The sequence below is a fragment of the Pogoniulus pusillus genome, chromosome 17 (assembly GCF_015220805.1).
Source record: "Pogoniulus pusillus isolate bPogPus1 chromosome 17, bPogPus1.pri, whole genome shotgun sequence".
In the NCBI taxonomy this organism is placed as follows: Eukaryota; Metazoa; Chordata; class Aves; order Piciformes; family Lybiidae; genus Pogoniulus; species Pogoniulus pusillus.
This window is the reverse complement of record NC_087280.1, coordinates 19296766-19318445: the sequence shown is the minus strand read 5'-3', so window position 1 is coordinate 19318445 and position 21680 is coordinate 19296766.

Below are 21680 nucleotides of genomic sequence, written 5' to 3'. Positions count from 1 at the left end.
TGCAGAAGATTTTATGAGAAGACAGAAGCTAACATATGCTTCTGTAGCAAACCAAGTACAGCATATATGCATAACATATGCATACACCCATATGCATATGTAAAAGGCACATAGCAGTCATATATGTAAGAGCACTCAAGTGGCATACATTTTGAACACATCACACCTGTGCTCATGTGTGTATCTGTAAGCAAAAGACAATTTGATGTTGCAATGCACACATAGGCATCCATATTTTCTGCTAACTCTTACAAGTTTGTGCTCGTGGCAGATGCTTGAATTTCCTCCTCATTTTTGCAGAGCAGTAAAGAAGGGGACTTCGAAGTTCACTTACCTGTTGTCAATTACTGACGCCTCATTACACAAATCACTTGGAAAGCTGATGAGGTTTTATCTAACATAGAGGCCAGGTCAATCAATCGTCATCAGACCTGTGGATCTTCAATGGACATTGAAAGGTTAACCCAGTTCTTCAAGGGCCTCCATCATGTCAGCAAAAATTAGCAAGAAGGTGGCCAAGTTGCCAATAGAGCACAGAGACAATTAGTTAATGATTAGAATGCCAGCACTTGGGGAATTGATAACAAAATGAGCCATCTTGGATACATTTGCATGCATTGAGAAAATCCATATAGCGTGGTGGAAAGGGAAGGGATTGTGTGCATATGCTGCAGTAAGGAGTGTCATAAAGCAGAGTTATGTCTGTTTGAGTGTATTGTAGACTTGGCTGGGCTAAATTAAGTCACTATCTCAAGGAAGCCTCTACATCTCAGTTTATCAGAGCCAGCTACTTGGCTTTGCTGATCTACTTAGTAGCCAGCATTAGCAATGACTCTGCTGCCCTGTCATCATAACCCCATTTTCAACTAAATGATTATGGATTTGATATGTTCTACGGTAAGCACTGCCCCTACCCTTTGTGATTGAACCAGGAGGCTGTTAAATTAGGAACAAGGTAAAATTAAAAGATTTCTACCTATTTAGGATTTTGCCACTTAATTTTATTCTTGACTTCTCTTCTTTCTTAAGAATATTTTGTAAGGCTTCTGCCAGCATTTATCATTTCATTTTTATATCCCTTGTTGGAACATGAAATCCTCTGTCCATATCACTAGGCCAAGGTTCCTTCTTGTGTTGGCTGAAGCTTCTTAACTAGTTTGGGCATGAAAAATAAATGTTAGAAATTCTCTGCATAATTACTTGGACAAGTGGGTTTTGATCATTTCAAGGTCTCCTTTACCTCTGCGCTCTCCATTAAGTTCAGATACATTTCTGATACTCACGACTACATTTAAAAATTGCTCAAATGTTCTGCCATTGAAGTATTGCAGAGATTTATTTTAGGCTATTAGGTTTCTCTCTAACTTTGATGGAAGACTAGTGTAGGCTCTATATCTGAATCGCATTGTCCACCATTATAAACACCCCCTTAATAAGAGACATCCACTCAGTGCCTAACAAAAGAATTCCTTGAATTCTGAGAACAGCTTTAAGAAGATATATCACATATACTATAGGTTATCTTGTGACCCAATTGCCTTCCTATTGATGTGCTGATACTTGGATTTATGTCTCTGAGTGCTTTGACATACAAGTACCCAATTATATTCAATTTAGATTCAGGTGGCAAAGACCTTCACTTTTATTTAGCAGGCACAGGTTTTTTTTAAGTTTTAAAGAAGATGTCATGAAGGAAAAAGGAAGATGTTCAGATGGATGACTCTAGCTTTATGTTTTCTACCCCTGTAACCCTCTGCAACCCATAACAATTTAAATCATGCTCATATTTATATGAGATTTAGTGAGAAAGGGCCACGAGATGACCAAGTGGTGGTTTCTGCAGCAGTGGAAGAGAGACATTACACTCTCCAGCATCTGTTCAGACAGTTTTCAGCCTTACATTTTATAAACAAAAAGGCATCTCTTTTCCTCCTGTGAGCAATAAATGGGATGGAAATGTGCTTTAAAGACATCCGCATTTGAATTGTCCCATCTGAAGCAGAAAGCCTAATTGTCTGGAATATTAGTCCTCTCTGCCATTGTGATAAGCCTTTATGAGTATCTTCCTCCAAGTGTATTGAAAAACTCAAGTGTGCTTGACACTGAGCGCTAATGTTTCTCTCTACACGTTGATGCTGCCGTCACAAAAATGTGTCATGCCTCAGAGCTGTAACTTCCAAAGCAATTACACACAGGAAATATTTTGGCTTAAGTGAAAATAAAGATATCATGGGCAGTAAACTCAGTTTCATTATCAGGCTTGTGATCAGTGTCGGGGTGTTCAAGCCATAGTCATATTGTGCATTCCTTATTCTTTCATTATTCAAAGGACTTTTTTTTTTCATTCATTATGGTCAGGTTTAAAATGAGAGAGATTCCACTTTATTGCATCTGGAGTTATTCAACTACGACCGACTGAGCTGTACCAGATTAACCAACAGCAAGCTTTTGCCCATAATGTCATAGTCGTGGTCACAAAAAGAGGCATTTTCTATAAAGCACTGCAAAGCCACACTGGTGGATTGTGGTACCCAGACTTTTGGAACCCAATGCATTCCTCCTTTTCACTTGCTCTTCACTTCCTACAGAGGAAACATTTCCCCCCCCCCAGCATGTATTGTTGTTCTGCCTCTTTGACCTCAAAACTGACGGAAATGATTAAACTTTCTTAATGAAAGTTTTCCTTTTAGCATTTTATTGAAATGCTGCTCGTACTCTAATGCCACCATATAGATTCTTTAAGGAGGGTTTCTGGTTCCCTAAAGGAATTCCACAATAGCTGTTGAGTTGTTGCAGCTATTGCCTTCCTTGTTTCTCGTTTCTGCTTGCACTTTGATCAGAAGCTTCGATGAAATGTGTTGGTGTTGGTCCAAGGGAAGTTTTCTTTTTTGTCTCATGCCAGCTACACTCAAGTGTATTTCTGAGGAGAAGAATGGGCTAAGCAGGGAGTCTTGCTTAGGGAATGTAAACACCATTGTGGTCAGCATATTAAGAAATATCCTGAAGCTAGGCAAAACTCGTATCTAGATGGGGAAAGATGTCCATGGTAAAACAAAAAGCACTCTGAGGATTTCAGCTGAAATATTTATTGACATCTCTTTAACCACCAAGCTAGAGACTGGTTTTAGATGAAAATAATAATGAAATCCTGAACCACTCCTGTCTAGTTTTTTCCAGAAACAACTCTCCAAAAGGCCATCTTCATAATATTTCCCCTGTAGGTGCAAATAAAACACTAGTGTGAAAGTTTCTCATCTAGGAATACCCACGAGCTTCATGTACTTTTGGAGAGCAACAGCATCTCTGAGATCTTTGAAGTTATACCCTTCAGTACTAAGCTGATTTCATTCAAAAGAGAAATCTAGGCTGATTTTTATGAGAGTTCACAGTTTCACCATGTTTTTCATCAGAAACAGATGGCATCTTTGAAACAATTATAAAAACTTTTGTTTAGAAGCAGCCCACGTGTAAGGGACTGCTTGAGGTAGACATCATACCATTTGGTATTGGGGAGAGAAACTTGTAAACCCATTCAAAATTTGGTGTGCCAGGTCTTCAGCAGGTGTCAGTTGGCATTGCTTCTGGAAACCACATCATCTCACATGAACTGGATATCCCCACAGATCCTCCAAAACAACAGTTATCTTCCCAAAAAGTGACCAGAGCAGCACCTGTTCCTAAGAATAGTCTCAGAAAAGATGTATCAGCCTCATGCAGTCATAACATTGGGTTTGTGGCTAGAAGATTCTGTGATTTTGTAGTCCCAAAAATGATGAAGGTCATATGGTCCTTCATAAGGAAAGTCCTTCCTTATGAGGAGAGGCTGAGGGAGCTGGGTCTATTTAGTTTGGAGAAGAGGAGACTAAGGGGTGACCTCATTAATGTTTATAAATATGTAAAGGCTGAGTGCCAAGAGGATGGAGCCAGTGGTGCCCAAGGACAGGACAAGGGGCAATGAGTGGATGTTGAGGCATAGGAAGTTTCACGTAAACAGGAGGAAAAGTTTTTACACTGTGAGGGTGACAGAACACTGGAACAGGCTGCCCAGAGGGGTTGTGGAGTCTCCCTCTCTGGAGATGTTCAAAACCTGCCTGGATGTGCTCCTGTGTGATCTGGTATAGGTGACCCTGCTCTGGCAGATGGCTTGGACTGGACAATCTTTCAGGGTCCCTTCCAGCCCCTAACATTCTGTGATTCTGTGAAGGTGATCCTGAAAAATTACTTTTGCTAAGGACTCCTTCCACTGTAATTGTAGGTGAGCGTTGCTGGACATAGAGCAGGTGCTGAGATCGTGGCACTGGACTTGGTTTTGATCTGGGGGGCCTCTGCTGGTTTGTTTCTTTCTTTCTTTTTGCATAATTTAAATATTCCTTAAGAATTAGTTCCCAGTTAGGATCTTGAAACTAAATCAATAATTTTCTACCAGAAGTCAGGAAACGTTGAGTTACTGTAAAGCAAAAAGCCAGTCTCCAGGATACTAAGCATGCAAGTCTGTTTTTCATGACTGGAGACCTTCAGAGAGGTCTGAAACTTTGATCTGCAGCTGTGTGAATTGGTGGAATCAGGAGAACACCAGCTGTGGACACCCATGCTCTCTCCAAAATTTGTTGGCAATCACATTCCTATAAATTCTGGTATGATATAGCATTTTCTCCTCAGGAATGGCATTTACAAGACAGTTCCACGAGGAGATACCTAAAGGAGTCAATTGTCTCCTGTGGGTTTTTATTGCCAAAAGTAATTCTCTTGTGCCTAAAATTTGGTGTAAAGCAATGTTTTTGTAGGGTTTCATGCATCTGCACATGTGCACATGTGTTCAGTATAGATTTTTATAGGTTTTGAAAGAAGACCAAATGGAACCAGCTGATCACTTAGTAAGGTCACCTGCTTAATGGGCTCCATGGAATTGTACTTACCAAGAATTTAACACAGCGTTATGCTAAACCAAGCCTCTACCTCCCAAAGAAGATATAACATTATTTCCATAGGAGCAAGATTAGAAACATCAGGAACACTTTGGAGAGTCCAAATAAATACAGACAAAACTGATTGTCTTGAATTAACACTGGTGAGCAAACTGCCATTTTCACTAAACTCCCTTTTTGCACTCCACTCATAACAGAAGAAAACCATCTGTAACAACAGGCCCAGGTACACAAAGTGCACATTTAGACCATGGAAATTTGTGTACATAGTGTAAAGTTGTACACAGTGTGCAGTACCATGAGGCAAATGTATAAACATGAATCACACACAATATTTTCAAGCACAAGATACAGATGCACTCCACCTAACTTTAGGCACTTAACTGAGGTACTTAAGAATATACTCTCCTGTGGCTCTCCATGTAGTCAATGGAGTGAGAGAGGCACCTTAAGGAGGCAATTTAGCCTGTCTATGATCTGAATTGTCCTTATGAGATTCCTGTTTTCCTCCAACACCTGTTTAGTTATTTGTAGGGTAACAAGGCTTTTATGGTAGGTACTTTAGTTAGCTGCCTTGTACATGGGAGATAAATCTTGGCCACAGTGATTGCATGCAGTGACTGTATACATCACTGCTGTGATTTCTTTGAAGTTAGGAACATTCCCTCAGGAGCTTTAGTGAAAAAAAAATTTAGAGACAAGCTAAGAGATCTTTAGAGTTTATTTAAACCTTTACACCAGACTCTCAGTTTCCTTACACAGTATTAATATTGCAAAATCCAATGTAAGGAACAAGTTCCTCAGAATGACATCCATTTCTTCAGCATCAGTTCTCTAAATACAAAGATCTGATTATTGACTCAAAGGCAACAAACAGTGATTTTAGAAAACATTTGGCTATTTGTACTTCTATTAATAATTTTCATGAATTGCTGCAACAGCATGTAATGAGTGTAAAAGTCAACAAAAAGGGTTTTAACTAACACTAAATTTGTTCCCTGACAAAGTAAACACCAGCACAATTCTGCTTCAGAAGAAAATCCACCCTAGCATGAGCAATCATTGTTTCCTTCTGGCATGGACTGGGCATGTGTGAATAAGGAGATCATTTCTCCTGGAATAATAGTACAGATGATTAAGTAGACATCCATTTTCTCACTGCCTAAAAAGACTTTACATGAATCTCACAAAAAAAAACTGTCTAGATGGCTTTGTGTGTGTGTGTTATTTTTCAAGCATGTGGGTGTTGATTCCTCACTTTTAAGTCCAGCTTGGGCAGCTGTACCACTTCTGACAAATTCTCCCAGTACCATAGAAATGTATCTTTCACTTCTTGCATGATGTTGTTACTGATTACTAAGGTATAGCAGCATGTTAGCCCAGTGAATGTGCTCATGGAGGATCAGACCAGTTCCAACCACTTCCCTAGACTGAATCTAGCAGTGATCAGAACCAGATGCTTCAATAACATGCAAGGAACTCAGTAATAAATAACATGATAAAATCTAATCATTGGGAAAAGTTGTCCCTTTTTCTGTGGAGATTAAGTACTATTTAAAGGACTTAACTTTGTGTCACTGAATCAAGAACACAGCTTTAGTGATTTTTTGTCTCTTGCTAAATTTTTATCCTCAGTAAATATCTTGTGGCCCAGAGCACCACAGATCGATTTGTGCATCCTGCAAGGAGTATATTCAAGTATCTCTTGTCTCATTTTCACAGAATATCCCTTCTCCTTATGTGATAAAGTGAAAATTCAAATTTTATCTAAACCAGGATCTATTTTCCTCTTTGTTTCTGTTTTGTTCCACATTTCCTATGGCATCCTCAGTTTCTGAAGATGCATGCCTAAAGGTTTTACAGGTTATTTTGAATAAAACACACATAATTAGATAAGTCACTAGCATCATTACTAGATCAGTTTGCAGCTAGCCTCAAAAATACCTCCAGCATGAAAAATGAGTGGTGCTTTTTTGAAGTCTACTACAATATCCCCATTCATTTCCAAAAATCTGTGTAAAAATCTGTTTCTTTGCCTCCTGTTGGTTGCATTTTTTGAAACACTTGTGTTTGGGGGGAAAAAAATAGAAAAGTCTTCTGTGTTCAATCTTTTAATGAAAAAAATAAAGCTTAGAGAACAGTCTATTTGGGGGGAAAAAAAAGTTTCAGACCAATTAAACAGAAAAAGAGGATTTCTCACAGGATGTCAGGGGTTGGAAGGGACCTCTGGAGATTGTCCAACCCACCTGCCAGAGCAGGACCAGAGAATCTAGCACAGGTCACATAGAAACACAGTCAGGCAGGGCTGGAAAGGCTGCAGAGAAGGAGACCTTTAAAGTCAAGAAGTTCTTCCTCATGTTGAAGTGGAACTTGTCGTGCTGCGGTTTCTATTCACTGCCTCTTGTCTTATGCCAGGGGGCAAGTGAGCAGAGGCTGCTCCTGTCCCTTCCTTCCCAACCTCCAGCCCTCAGACATTTATGGACATTGATTAGGTCCCCTCTCAGTCTTCTATGTAAAGTAATCACCAGAAACAAAGCACAAGCAACAGGTGATACTAGAATTTCCCATCTAAATGGTTTTAGCTTAGAAAATGGTTCAGTTTGCATAATTGTACCCCAGCCTGTGAGATTGTTGAATTGCAAGTAGCAGACAACAGGCTTTAAACTAGTTAGTCTTCTGATTGTGAATTAAGGAATAGAATAGGGTGCAATACAAACAGAATTGGTAATTGAAGTCAGCTCTGTGGAAATGGAAGTGACTTAGAATCATAGAATCAACCAGGTTGGAAGAGACCTCCAAGATCGTCCAGTCCAACCTAGCACCCAGCCCTATCCAGTCAACTAGACTATGGCACTCAGTGCCTCATCCAGTCTTTTCTTGAACACCTCCAGGGACTTCTTTTATAGGCAGTGAGAATTCAGCTCAGAACTTTTGCAAAAAATAGATAAATAAATAAAATCATGTTTAAGGGTCCAAACATATCCGTGAGATGCTGAAGTATATCCTTGTTCATTCATTCGCATTAAAGACAGCGTCCAGAGAAGCAGTGAGCAATTAGGATCTTTCCTAGGCCTAATCAAAAAAACATGAAAGTGTCTAAAACCTAATGTCTGATTTTATTAAGTAGTCCCTGTTGGCTTGTTTGCATGACAAGTGACAACAACTAAATCACAGTATCACCAAGGTTGGAAGAGACCTCACAGATCATCAAGTCCAACCCTTTACCACAGAGCTCAAGGCTAGACCATGGCACCAAGTGCCACGTCCAACCTTGCCTTGAACAGCCCCAGGGACGGCGACTCCACCACCTCCCCGGGCAGCCCATTCCAGTGTCCAATGACTCTCTCAGTGAAGAACTTTCTCCTCACCTCCAGCCTAAATCTCCCCTGGCACAGACTGAGGCTGTGTCCTCTCGTTCTGGTGCTGGCCACCTGAGAGAAGAGAGCAACCTCCTCCTGGCCACAACCACCCCTCAGGTAGTTGTAGACAGCAATAAGGTCACCCCTGAGCCTCCTCTTCTCCAGGCTAACCAATCCCAGCTCCCTCAGCCTCTCCTCGTAGGGCTGTGCTCAAGGCCTCTCCCCAGCCTCGTCGCCCTTCTCTGGACACGCTCAAGCATCTCAACGTCCCTTCTAAACTGGGGGGCCCAGAACTGAACACAGTACTCAAGGTGTGGTCTAACCAGTGCAGAGTACAGGGGCAGAATGACCTCCCTGCTCCTGCTGACCACACCATTCCTGATGCAGGCCAGGATGCCACTGGCTCTCTTGGCCACCTGGGCACACTGCTGGCTCATGTTCAGGCGGGTGTCAATCAGCACCCTCAGATCCCTCTCTGTCTGGCTGCTCTCCAGCCACTCCGACCCCAGCTTGTATCTCTGCATGGGGTTGTTGTGGCCAGGGAGTAGCACATACTGATCATTAGATGACTAAGACTGATGGAATTGTCTCCTTTTCTGCTTTACTGTATCAGAGAGATTATGGTTCTTTTTTTTTCCTCCATGTTTTCATAATTGCTCTCTAAGAACCCGATCCCAGAACACTCTCAACAGCATCTGAGTGTTTTGGATTAAAAAAAAAAACAACAACAAATTGTTGATTTTGATTGTGAAAAGTCTTCTTTTTTTGTTTTGGGAATGAACTACTGCCATAATGAAACAGCAAAGGTAGATATACCTCTGAAAAAGGGTACAGAACTGCATCCTATGTCATATATTTAGGCATGCCAATAAATACACAGCAAAAATCACCTCAAAGAGACAATATCAAGTAAATATTAAGAAAAATCTGCATGATCTTGTAAATCCTTTAGGATCTGTAAGACTGAGGAGGCTTTCCAGGCTAAATGAGTTATAAATTTGGATGCCATATCAGAGCAATACTTACAAACAATTAATTTGAACATGTGGGTATTTCAGATAGATCCAGGAGCAGAGATTCTACATCATTTTCACTTGTGGGTTGTATAAACCAGCAATAGCTTTATGAATATTTGGGCGCTGTTACAGAGCCAAAATCAATCAACATTGTGGTATAAGAGGAGCTTCTTTAGACACTAAAAACAATGAGGTTCAAAGAAGTCAGCACACTTACATTTAAGGGAGTGAATTGGGTCATCTCAGGGAAATATAAAAGCATTATTCCTCTGAGATTTGAAAAAAAAATACGTAATTACTTCTTCCACCAAGCAAGATTCTTTTAAATAACCTTCATTTTTGTCCCTTGGAAATGAAAAGAGGTTTACATTAAAAAGGCATTTCCTCTGACTCTCTGTCCTTGAGCAGCACTAAATGTAAACTATACCCTTCCCTTCTTCCTTTGAAGAAAAAGGAGTTTCAATCTTCTTCTGTGAGCATGGTCCATTTAAATAAGGAGATGGAGTCCCATCTTTTCGATCAGCTTTCTTTGTTTGACTTGTCAGTAATAACACTTTAGCTGAAATTGTACAGGCGTCCTGCTAATTTAGTAATTATTGACACGGTGCTGGGCAAGAAATGATAGCAAACAGAGGGAACTGTTAAGAAGAAATGAAATAAAAGATCTTCATATCATTGTTGAATAATGGTTGAGATCATTTTGTGCTCTAAGTAGGCCCAGGACACCTTTTTCCATTTTCTCGACACATTTATAATTTATGCTTTGTAATAGTTCCAAATATTTTTAGGACTCTGCACTTTGTTTGAGAATCTGGAAGAGCTGAATGAGAATCACGGAGAGCACACACGGATGAGTGAGTGCTGTGACCTGCTATAGCTTTTGATTTAAGGATGATCCCTCATTTCTTTATATCCCTCTTTCATGTTTCCCAATTTACATTTGTATTTAGAGCTACCTTAGCTCTGGCTGAGATCAGTGTTGCCTGTGCAGTTGACCCCGTGTATGTGGCTGGAGTCAGAGATTGCTTTTGGATTTTGGCCTGTAGATAACATCATGGCAGTTTTACTTAGTTCAAATAGCTTTTCAGTGGCCTGGTGTGCAGAGGTTTTAGTATCATTTGAAGGGAATCTGAGAGCTTTCAGCATAGTGATACAACATTGCATTAAATACATAAGGGCATTCAGTGCTGCCTATGCTTCACACTTGCTGTATGATCAGGCTTGCTAATGCTGAAGCTCCCGTGGAAGAAAATCAGAGTTTACGTGTATGTTTCCTACCTCTTTAAATTGTTTTTTCTACCTTCTCTCACTGGATCTAATTGGGGTAAATTTCTAGACCTAAAATTCATAAAACTTGTATCAAACCTGTTAAAACTGGAATGGGCTGCCCGGGGAGGTGGTGGAGTCGCCGTCCCTGGAGCTGTTCAAGGCAGGATTGGACGTGGCACTTGGTGCCATGGTCTAGCCTTGAGCTCTGTGGTAAAGGGTTGGACTTGATGATCTGTGAGGTCTCTTCCAACCTTGGTGATACTGTGATACTGTGATACTGTGAAAACTGCTCAAGTTTCTAAGCAATAGAGCACAAACCCATGAGTTCACTCTCTATCAAGGCCAGCCTGTAGCTCAGCTGTTAATGCAAGATCTTTGTTCCCTTCATGGAGCTCACATACACAGATTTGTTTCTTCTCTTTTGAACTAAAACTTGTGTCCCAGCTATTGATGAAGAAATGAGTGGTGTGGGGTGACTGTGCTGCTGCAATATTGAATCGGTTGGTGAGGCACTGAAAACATGCTGCTGGGATTTGACACAGGTATCAGATATTTCCAGCTTTGCAGTGACTGTCATTAGCTAGACTCACCTTTTCTTAATGACAAAGATGTTTGTGGACTGTAATAATGAAGGAGGGGGGGAAGTAAAGGTAACATTTTGGGGTGCCCAGGAGGGATTAATTCCTGCTCAGCTGTGCATTTTGAAATGGGAGGCAGTACAGAGCACACAGAGTGGGTGATCTGTGAGAGCTAAGGCCTTAATAAAAGGAAATGAAGAGTGATGTTTTAATGGCAAGATTATATCAGTCTCTGTGCAACGTATTAAGTTTTCAACAGGGTTGTGTGTTGATTTACACATGGAATGATACAAGTTACTCTTTTGTGTATTGGTCCACTTGCTGTGAAATGTGGGACTCTGCAGCATCCAGGGACATGAAACTCACTGGCTGGCTAAAGAGGAGAGAAAAGGTTTATCGATGTCCAAACTAACAAGTGCTTCTCTTTCATGATCACTGCCCTGATTCTAGAAGAGCCCTGTTCTATTTGCCACCACACTCTCACACAAGAGCCACATGGTATTTAGAGTTTCAATCCAGAGCTGCTTTATCACCTCAGATCAGGGGGGGTTGTTTCTATAAAGTCTCTGTAGCAAGAGGTTGCAGCGGTAGAAACAAAGCAGTAAAGCCATATTATATCTTCATATGTTGCTAGCTAACCTACATAGATCTGCTTGTATGCTCAAATTATTTGGATGTGAAAAGAATCAATGAAGTAACAGATTTTGTCTCAGAGATGGCTGGCCGATGCCCTGAGGCTATACCCTGCAGACAGAGTTATGTGAGACACCTTTCACTCTTCCTGAGAGCTGGGTGTGTGTCGGACTCAAAACTTAGAGTGAACAGGTAGGGCTGATTTAAAATAGATTTTTAGTTCTTAATGCAAAAGTCAATAGGATTTTCTTTTTTAACTGAAATTGCCCAATCTATTTAGAGATCCCTTTCTCTCCCTTCCTACCTGGCTGGGTAGGTTTCATGCAAAGAATCAGAGTGAGCCTTTGTGTTTTTGTGTCACTGGTCAATGTCTTTTGGAGCATGTTAGGCATTTTTATTCTCCTGCTCAAGTTTTGATTGTGGGTTGTTGTTTTTTTTCCTCACAATCTTGTATTGGTTCAGAGGCTTTTGAGACAGTTTAGGGAAGGAAGAGCCAAAAAAGAAGAGAGAAATTACTTGTAGGAATTTGCTGAAGGAAACATTAAAGAAAAAATACATCTCTGTTCAAGTTCATCCTAAAAGAATGTACTGGATTTTATTAGTGTGTAGGGCATTGTCTGTATATCTTCCCCTTATACTACTCTCTTCCAAACTCTATTAGAACCCACATATTTTAATCATTCCAACACACTACAAACTTCACTCAAGTGCTTCAAAATTATTTTTGTTTGTTTCATTTGTATGTGTTGAGTCCAATCAAATATTTAACAAAGCATGGATACAAATTTGAAATGGCCTCATCACTGAATGGAAACAGAAGATGTGGCAAAGAATCATAGTAGAGAAAATTTTGTATCATTTTCAGACAAAAACTGAAATGAAATCTGTTTACTATCCCACCAGCTGTCACTGCTACTTCTAGTTGCAATGTATTGCATACGCTGATCTATATGCTTGTAGTCACAGGCATTACTGTAAGGTTTCTGCTGGGAAACTCAGCCTAATGCCTTTTCAACTTCCATTTTATCTTCCAGAATGGGAAATTTAATTTTAGTGCCTACATGATTTTTTATTTGATGAAATGGGGTTTGTTTAGGGTTTTTTTGTTCCCATTTAAAAACAGACTTTACTTTCAAACAAATAAACCAAACCAGAGATCCCAATATTAAAAAAGTTATAACCAAGGTAAAAATACTCAATGTCACTGAAACTTGCAAAACACTGTTGCAAAATGTCTGTGGCCATTCTGAATTCTTTCAAGACACAGATCATTGTGTTTCAAGCAAGATGAAATCCAGGCTGTGTACGTAATCCTCACTGCCTTTCAATTCACTCCCTGAGATCAAGTTCACTGACCTGCAACGGCCACGATGCAGCTAGTGTCCCATGGTGTTTGCTTTCTAAAAGAATACACCAAAGAGGTTTTTACTTGTATGAGGAAAAGAATAAGTACCAAGTAATCAAAGTACTAGAAATGTTTTAGACGCACACTTACAGATGCGCCAAGATAAAGCACATAAGCAGAGTCACTGCCTGAGGCACTGGTGATGAGGACTTGGTCTCAAAATGAAGAACTAAATGCAGATCTTCTGCTTGCCTGTGCTAGGGCCTGCTGCAGAGAAAAATGAAGGGGGGGAAGCAACCCAGCACTTTCATTTGAGCTTGAAGAAAACCTTTTCCTGGGATTTTGAATATTTCTCTCAGAAGGAAAAATAAGAGCAAGGGTTTGAAAGGTAAAATCTTTTAAGCTGCAAAAGTAAACCAACTTTGTTTTGGCACTGTCAAAACGAAACACACTGACTTAATTTCAGCTTTTTTTTTTTTTCCAATGGATTTGAAGAACGAAATATTCAGCTAAGCTGTGGAGAATATGCAGGATTTCTAGAGTTGCCAAACAGTTTTGCTTGCCTGTGTTTCTATTCTGCTGCATTTATTCCATAGTCAGGTTTCTGATTCAGAGACTACCTATGACAAACCAGGGCTCAGCATTCCCTTCACCAAACTCAAGTCAAGCTCCTGGGAGACAAAAAAAAAAGAGATTTCTCAGGGCTACTACTATGGCCTTTTCTCCCACTATTGCATTTCTAGTAAAGGGAAAACTTCATTAAGTTCTTTGTCTATATGTATGCAATTTTATATGCTGGGACAAGTGTGGCCTTTGAAACAGAGTGCATGATGTAATCAAAGGGTGCAGTCCATCCTTGCCGGGACCTCTCTTTGGGTCATCCATGCCTACACCTTGTTCCCACTGTAGAAGACAACCCTCGTTGCCTGTCAGTTATCTTACTAACTTGGGCAATTAATAACACACCAGCAGTGCATCAAAATAGGGCTTGCTCACACACAGGATGCTTTTAAAATCCATGGCTTTCACATTTTCCCTCTATCTCTAGAACAGCATTGCCTGGGTACCAGTGTGGATAGCTGCTGTGCTTAATGTGCAGCGAATCAGTTATGGATATGCCTGAACTTTCTGACCCAGAGGATGTGAGCATAAGCAAAAAGTGGCAGAGGATATCAGCAAGCTTAATTGTTTATATCCTAAATGTAAATATCCATATATAAAACCAGCCCTTAAACCTGAAACCCACCCATACTGACTGGTCCTTTTTAATCTTAATTTTGAACAGTTGCTACTCCAATTAAATTCTACCATCTAGCATTTTCAAACAGCTCTTAGTTGTTTCAGCAAACTCTTTTAATGGACAGCTGTTTTTGACAGCTCCTCCTGATTTGCCAGCGCTGTGTCATCTGCCAGAGCAGGAGGACCCATTTTGTATTCTGCTGCTGGCACTGAGGGGATATGTAAATGTACACATGAATCAGTTGTCACCAGCACAGACACACTGTGGCGAGATGATCAGAATGTGTTGGGAGTTTAGTTGGCTTAAAGTGGGAGGGAAAAAAAAAAAAAAAGAAAGAAAAAGAAAAACAACACAAAAAACCCACGGTGCTTAGATTTCTTGAAGTGATTTTTATTTCAAGTCTCTCCAGTTTATTTTCACTTTGTGGCGCTTGTTAGATTTAGTTCAGGAGAGTGCAATCTGCTACTCGCAAATCACCAACCTGAAACTCAAAAGTTTAGGAATTATAGAACCATTTCAGGTAGACAGCGTCAGAGCTTCAGCTGCACAAACAGAATTTTATATAGGGCTCCACTTTTCAAACATTTTAACCTCTGAGAGAGAAAACTTCCCATTCCCATGAGCACAGCACGGGCAGAAAGTTTGTTCAGCTTCCCGAGGCATTCTGGTAAATAGTCTGCTCTCTTCCAACCAGCAAGCTTTTGGTTTCATGGCTGCATTTCACACCATATATGTGTATAGCTATTTATAGACAATTTATAAAGCAGACAAGAAATCTCAAATGGGGTTGGCTTTAGCATATTTACTGACATCTCCTCAAATGTCCTGATGGTACAGCCCAGGGCAATTGTTCTCTTTGAGTTAACAAGTTGTGGGACAACCATTTGATAGTCCCTCTGTTCATCTTTCTTCCTCTCACCATTACCACCTGCTGATAAAATCAGATGCTTCTCCACCGAGGAGATGCTTTGAGGTTAGTTGCTGAGGTTTGGGATTGTTTTGTCCAACCTCTGCAAAGCTGAGTAATTAGTACAAGGCTGAACGTAGGTTTGAACACCCAAAGAAAATGGAAGAGTACTGAAGAATTTCATATACCACTTAAATTTTAATAAAAGCAACCTTTAGTGTCTAAGTATTCTCCTAACTATAACTTTGTTGTCAGAACATCTGCATGTTTGAAAAATGCTCCTGGTGGAAGAAAACATTGAGCAACTGAGATCCTCCACACCAAAGACATCTCTAATCCAGTGTGTCACGTGCATTTTCCCCAAATTCTTCTTGAAGATGCATGTCTCTGAGACTTGACAAATGCTGTATCTCATTTCTGAATCTAGAAATTAATCAGTGAAAGTCCTGGTGATGCTGAATTGGATGCAGTCTAAGTGTCACTGCTGGTCATTTTCAGCTCTTTTCTCTAGTAGTTGTTAATCTTTGGTGGATAACAATGCAAAATATGATTCAGGTTACAAATTAAATGAGGCTTGAGAATGGTGTAACTCTATATGCAGTATCTATGTACAGTATAGTAACTCTATATACAGTGTGAGGTAAAAGCTGTATAACTTGCTCTTGATGTGGCTGAATGTGAAAACTGGCCCATCCTTTACCTCTATGCTGACTCATGGATGGAAGCCAATGCTCTATGGGCTTGACTAAAAGACTGGAAAATGAATGGTTGGCAGAGGAAAGGAAAGCCTATTTGGTGTGCTGATCTACAGCACTATTGAATACATTTACAAGGACAGGAGGATCCTTGGACAGAACAAGGACTGGCCATCTGCTGACAGAGATCTCTCAACTATCTTGTCCTCATCAAGCTTTGAAATTTAGTGGGAATGGTGTCCCATCACCACTGAAGCCAGTTTCAGAATTTCTGTTTCTTTCTCAAATCCCACAGCTCTCTGTTCAAGAAAGAAGGCAACCCTTGTTGGACAGCCCAGCTTGGAAGGAAAATGAGAATTTATTATTGCTGTTATATAGGAAAAGGAGTGTGCTAGTTTGAGACTAATTGGAATTTTTAGTGAGGAAAAAACAGATTATATGCTGTGAAAAAGAAAACAATGGTGATGCCTACTCCACTCATAGGTTAGCTGAGACATATAAAAGCAAGGACACAAATGTAGATAATGCAGTGTCTCTGTCTGTTGGGGTGTGTGTTTCTCTTCTGCTTGGATCTGTGTAACCCAGCTAATCATTCTGCTTCTAATCCCTCTTGCTGATTATCCAAACTCATCTTGCACATAAAGCCAACTCTGGGATAAGTTAGAGAGGTGGAAGAAGGTGGAAATGTGGTTGGGAACACTGCATGGCAAAGGTGTTAGAAAGAATAGAAAAAATCTGACAACCAAAGTCCATCAAAAGAACTCTGAGTCAAGGTACATAAAGGTGAAAAAAGGGTGAGGGGGTGTGTGTCTGCTTGTACGCAGACATGCACTGTGGGGTAGGGGTAGGCACCTGAACAAAGTGCTGGTCTGTCCCCAGGTAGACAATGCAGAAAGCCTAGAAGTGCTCCTAGAACATTTCTGTTCTGTGTTTGAGGACAAGCCAAGGTACAGAGTCATATGGTACTATGATGCTGCTGAAATGGTTCCTGTTCCAAAATGCTGAAGCTGATTGTTTTAATAGCTTTGAATCTGAGCAACCTGCATCCTATGACTTTAACAGAGATGGCCAAGGAACTGTCCAGGCATTTAGTGTCAATTTTCAATGTCTTGGAACTCTGCTGAACTTCCATAGGGCTAGAAAAAAATCTAAGCTTGTGCCACTATTTGGAGAGTGCAAATGGAGCTACCCAGGTAGTAGGTTTAAGAAAGGCAATGTTACAAGTGCCAGTCAGTGTGGGATCGTGGGAAACATACTTTGTTGAGCTAACAAGGGCAATTTTGATGAGGTTAGAAGTTCTTTGGTAAAAGCAGTATGTTTATATCATACTGAGAATCGTGTAATCACTCAGTGATTACCAAAAGGGTATCTCCAGGCTTTGAATTTAGGGAATCTGCAGGTACCTTTGAAAATGTAGTTCAATATTTCTAATCTATAAATCTGCAAGATTATATTTTTGGACTTTAAAGGGCATCCAGGCCAGTAACATCTGCCAGCTATAGATTGCTATTAATGGGGGCTGTCTGGATGTAAATAAATGGTACTTGGTTTTCTTATAAAAATGCAATAAGACTGAAGTTTTACATTTCATGTAAAATGGCATTTTTACTTTAAAGAACATAATTTAACTTGACACAGCTCTGCTGAGCTTTACAGTGGCTTAATCAAATACAGCACTGCTTTAAAAATAGGAATCGCTTCAAACAGTGGATTAAGTTATTGGTCTTTCACATCTCAAGTGCGGAAGCTCATTAGGTCTCAGGGTGAGAGTGAAAAGTGATGTCGCTTGAGCTCAGACTGAGTGTAATAGGAGTTAACTCACATGCCTCTGTCACCTCAACAGTTGGGTGAGACTTTCCCACTTAAAGCCCTTTTAGGTTTCTCTAAGTTTTAAGAACCTGCTCACAACAAAATCAGTGCTACTGAAGAAACAAAGCAGTGTTTTTCTTCAATATATGTACGATCCTGAGCATCTCGGAAGACAGATTTCTTCTCCAAAATCAATTGTCTTGTTGCAGTGAGGGCATAGTGTGGTTTTAGCCAGTCCTGAAAAAGATCTAATTAAATAAGCAAAGGACATAGGTAAAGTCCTGTTTGACATGAAACTATTGATTAACTAATGTATCATCTGGGAAATGTTTTCATATCCTCCTGTCTGCAAAAATATGAACCTTCATAATCTCCAAGGCAAAGCTCCTCACATGGCTCTTAGGTTTGTGCTAACGAAGTTTGTGTCTCCTGACCAAAGAGCCTCTTCACAGGAAATACACCTTTTGAACCAGATTAAATCAGGTTTTGTTATACACAGTAATCATCCTGTACCTCTTTGCTTGCTTATACACTGATCAATTGCTGATCGATGCTAATGGCTGCAAAGTCTGTTTTCCATCAGTGTGCCTTCCTTCTTCTTTGGCACTTTAGCATGTCACTGTGTTCTTTGTGAGAGGCTTGTTGAAAGCAAAAAAAAAATGTAAATCAATTGGTCTCCGTGTCATAAATAAAAGCTCTTGGATCAGTCAGGCAGTGCCCTGGAGCACTGGATAGCAGTGCCTTTTAGTTTTATCTCCAGCTTGTTTCATTTCAGAAGGTTTCTAAAACCTCAAAATTCCCTCCCCAAGCCCCAGATGTCTGCAGTTACGATAGCCACAGAGAAATGTATTGTTTCCTGGTCCTCCTTTCAGATGAGCCACTGCAGTATTTTAATCTTTGAGAGGTTTATCGTCAAACGTGCATGGCCTTGTCCTGATCCTGCTTTATACGTGCAACACTGTATGAAGTCTGCTAGGCAAAGTGAGACATGCAACTGGAAGCTGTCATCCTATCAGCCATGCTGCAGGTTTATAAAACTTGGTGTTATTTAATTTATTTTAACCAGTAATTAGCTAGAACAGCTGAGCATTAAGAAGGTTTAAGGCAGGTGGTGTTAAGCAGCAGCAGCTTAGTGAATGAATACCTCATACAACAGGTCCTGAGTAGGGCTGTAGCCAGTCTTCAGGAGCTAAAAAGCATGTTGCCTGTGTAAAAGGTGATAACATTGGGTGCTGAGAGATAATTTCATGCAAGACACCCATTTATGCAATTGGGATTTAGGTGTTTGATGGTGGTTTCATTAGCAGATAAATCTCATGTGGTTATTCTTAGTTGTAAATGAATTTAGCTAAGGAAAGATCAGTAGCATGAACAGGACTAAAGAAATCAAATACCAAGTCAATATTAAGAAAAGCTGAAAATCTTTGTTCGAACATGTAATGCAGGCTTTGGCTTTCTAAAACACTGCTTCCACTTAATCCTGATTTATGGCCTTGTTACGGTTATTTATTACAGGAAAAAGTATTAGCTTAAGTAGATATGAAGTATTGTAGATGGTGAGTAAATATGATTTCTGTTCATTCAGTGCCTATGACAATCTTCATATACTGTTTCCTGTTAATCACACTGTACCTAAACAGCAATTTATCATTTAACCATCAGCTCTAAAACATTCCGGTGTAAGTCAGGCTCCAACAATGTCCTCGATTAGTGCAGGCAGCTTCCATTTTTTTGTGTGCCTTATCAGGATTTGTGATTTTACAAACTAAGGCAGTTTGGCTTTGCAAGTAGAAGGAAAAAGAAGTGGAAAGGAAAAGCAGCATAAACAATTCTGTTAAAAATGCTCAAATACTTTGGAAATGGTTTGCTGTCAAATATGTGCCCTATTTGGATTTCAGAAGTATTCTGTGTGGAATATCTCACATCTTAAAGGCTCTTGGCTTTGCTTTGTAGAGTAGTGAGAATATTACAGGTAAATTGGTGTTGCCAAAGAAATATTGACTGGATAAGAGGAGGAAGGGTGGGTCAGATGTCGGAGACTAGGATAGTTTTCAGCTAAGCTGAAGTGCCAGCAGAGGTTGGGCATCTCTAGGTCTTGATATAATGAGACCAGGAGGATGGAACAGCCACTTAGAAAGTCCAGAGCACTACCTGAAAGCAGAACTTGTTAAAAAGGGCTGCTGTTTTAAACAACTGGTACAAAAGCATGATTTCTATAGGTACCACTATTGAAGCAGATTGTGTCACCTTCTGCACAGCCATTAGGCCATGTTCCCAGGACTAGAGGGTATGGATAGAAGAGGATGGTATGACATGAGGTTGCATGGATGCAAGCTGGAAATATCCTTGTATCACACAGGTGGCACAGGGAAGGCATGAGCTTGAGCAAGCTCTGGACAATGTTAAGTGATCTCCTTCAGTTAATCCAGTCAGCCTAAAAGGAGACAGAAATCTATGCTCTTGGCATGTGCCAACTACATACGTCAAACACATCATGAAGGCTCAAGTTTGTCAATGGAGGCATTTTTGTTATTTTATGGGAACCCAGGAAGTATATGTTCTCTACCTTTTTCACACCTAATTGAAAATCCAAAGGCTCCTCTGCTGTTGATGTCTTAGGGCCAGTGGAGGAATTGTATTTAGTGATGCTACAGAAGAACAAGTGGAATTACATTTTGGTGGGAAGCGCGATGGTTTAGGAGCAGCAGGGGAAAGAAGAGAGATGCTCTGATTGACCCTGGCACAATGAACCCTAATGAACTCCAGCCAGTGAATGCAAGTAGCCAAAAGCAAGGTAGTTAGAGAGGTCTGTGGTTATTTCACATTAACTTACATTACAGGATGGTATGGCCCTTGCATTTATCACAGTACGCTGCTTTAGCTTTCAGCTGAGGGTTGAGGCCACAGTGGCTGCAGACAACATAAAAGTTTTCTCTGTAAAAATCCTATAATTGAAGATCTCAAAGCATTTTGTAGGCATTAATAAATAAAGCCTCAAACATAGCTACCAGTATTTCAATCCCTAACGTTCAACAGTGCTTGTAAGTGCTGCTATAATAATAACAGTTGTATCAATGCTCTTGCAATTCCAGAACTATTAATGGCATTCTCCCTGTCAACAGCTTCCCCTCCTCCAGACCCTGCTTTCTCATGGGCAGGAAGCAAAATTTTGCTGGGGAGTTCTGGTCATTTGGGATTTTTCTCTTATGGGTTTTTGTGCATGTCTGAGACAGGACACCAACTAACTGAAGTGTTTTCTTATACTAATAAGTGTTTTTCCTGACATCAAAAGCATTTGTAAGGATGTGCTTTTTTTCTTACCTTTCTTACTGGAATGCCATTGTGGTTACAGACAACTAATGAAGAGAACAAAGAAGAGACAATGTTGTAAAATCATTAGAAAAGAAAAGGGAAACACTATTCAAACAAATGTATTTTGCTGTTACAATGCCATTTTCAGTCTTGTTTTCAGCCCCTACTGTTCCTTACTGCAGCTCTTCGCTGGGGACAAAAAAAATTCATTAAATGGCTCTTCATTTTACAATATCAATATGTTTTAAGTCAAATTGTGCATTCTTTGCAGTTAATTTTCTTTTAAACACAAAGCACCATCAGAAGGTTTAGCTGCAGGGGGGCTACAGGCAAGAAGGAAGATACAAACATCCCACTTACGAGAAATAATAATAATAATAATGAAGTCTTCTAAAGTTTAAAGGAAAATAGTGGCTTTTTTACGCCAAGGCTGTAAGACCTGTTCATTGATCTTTTCAAAGAAACAGCAACAATAGGGAGAAGCCAGGATGAAAGAAAATGAAAGCAAAAGAATAAAAGCTCTAAAGAGTTGGGGGTACAAGGAAGCAGTAATCCAGAATCAGTGGATATTGATGGCGCCTGGGATGCAAGA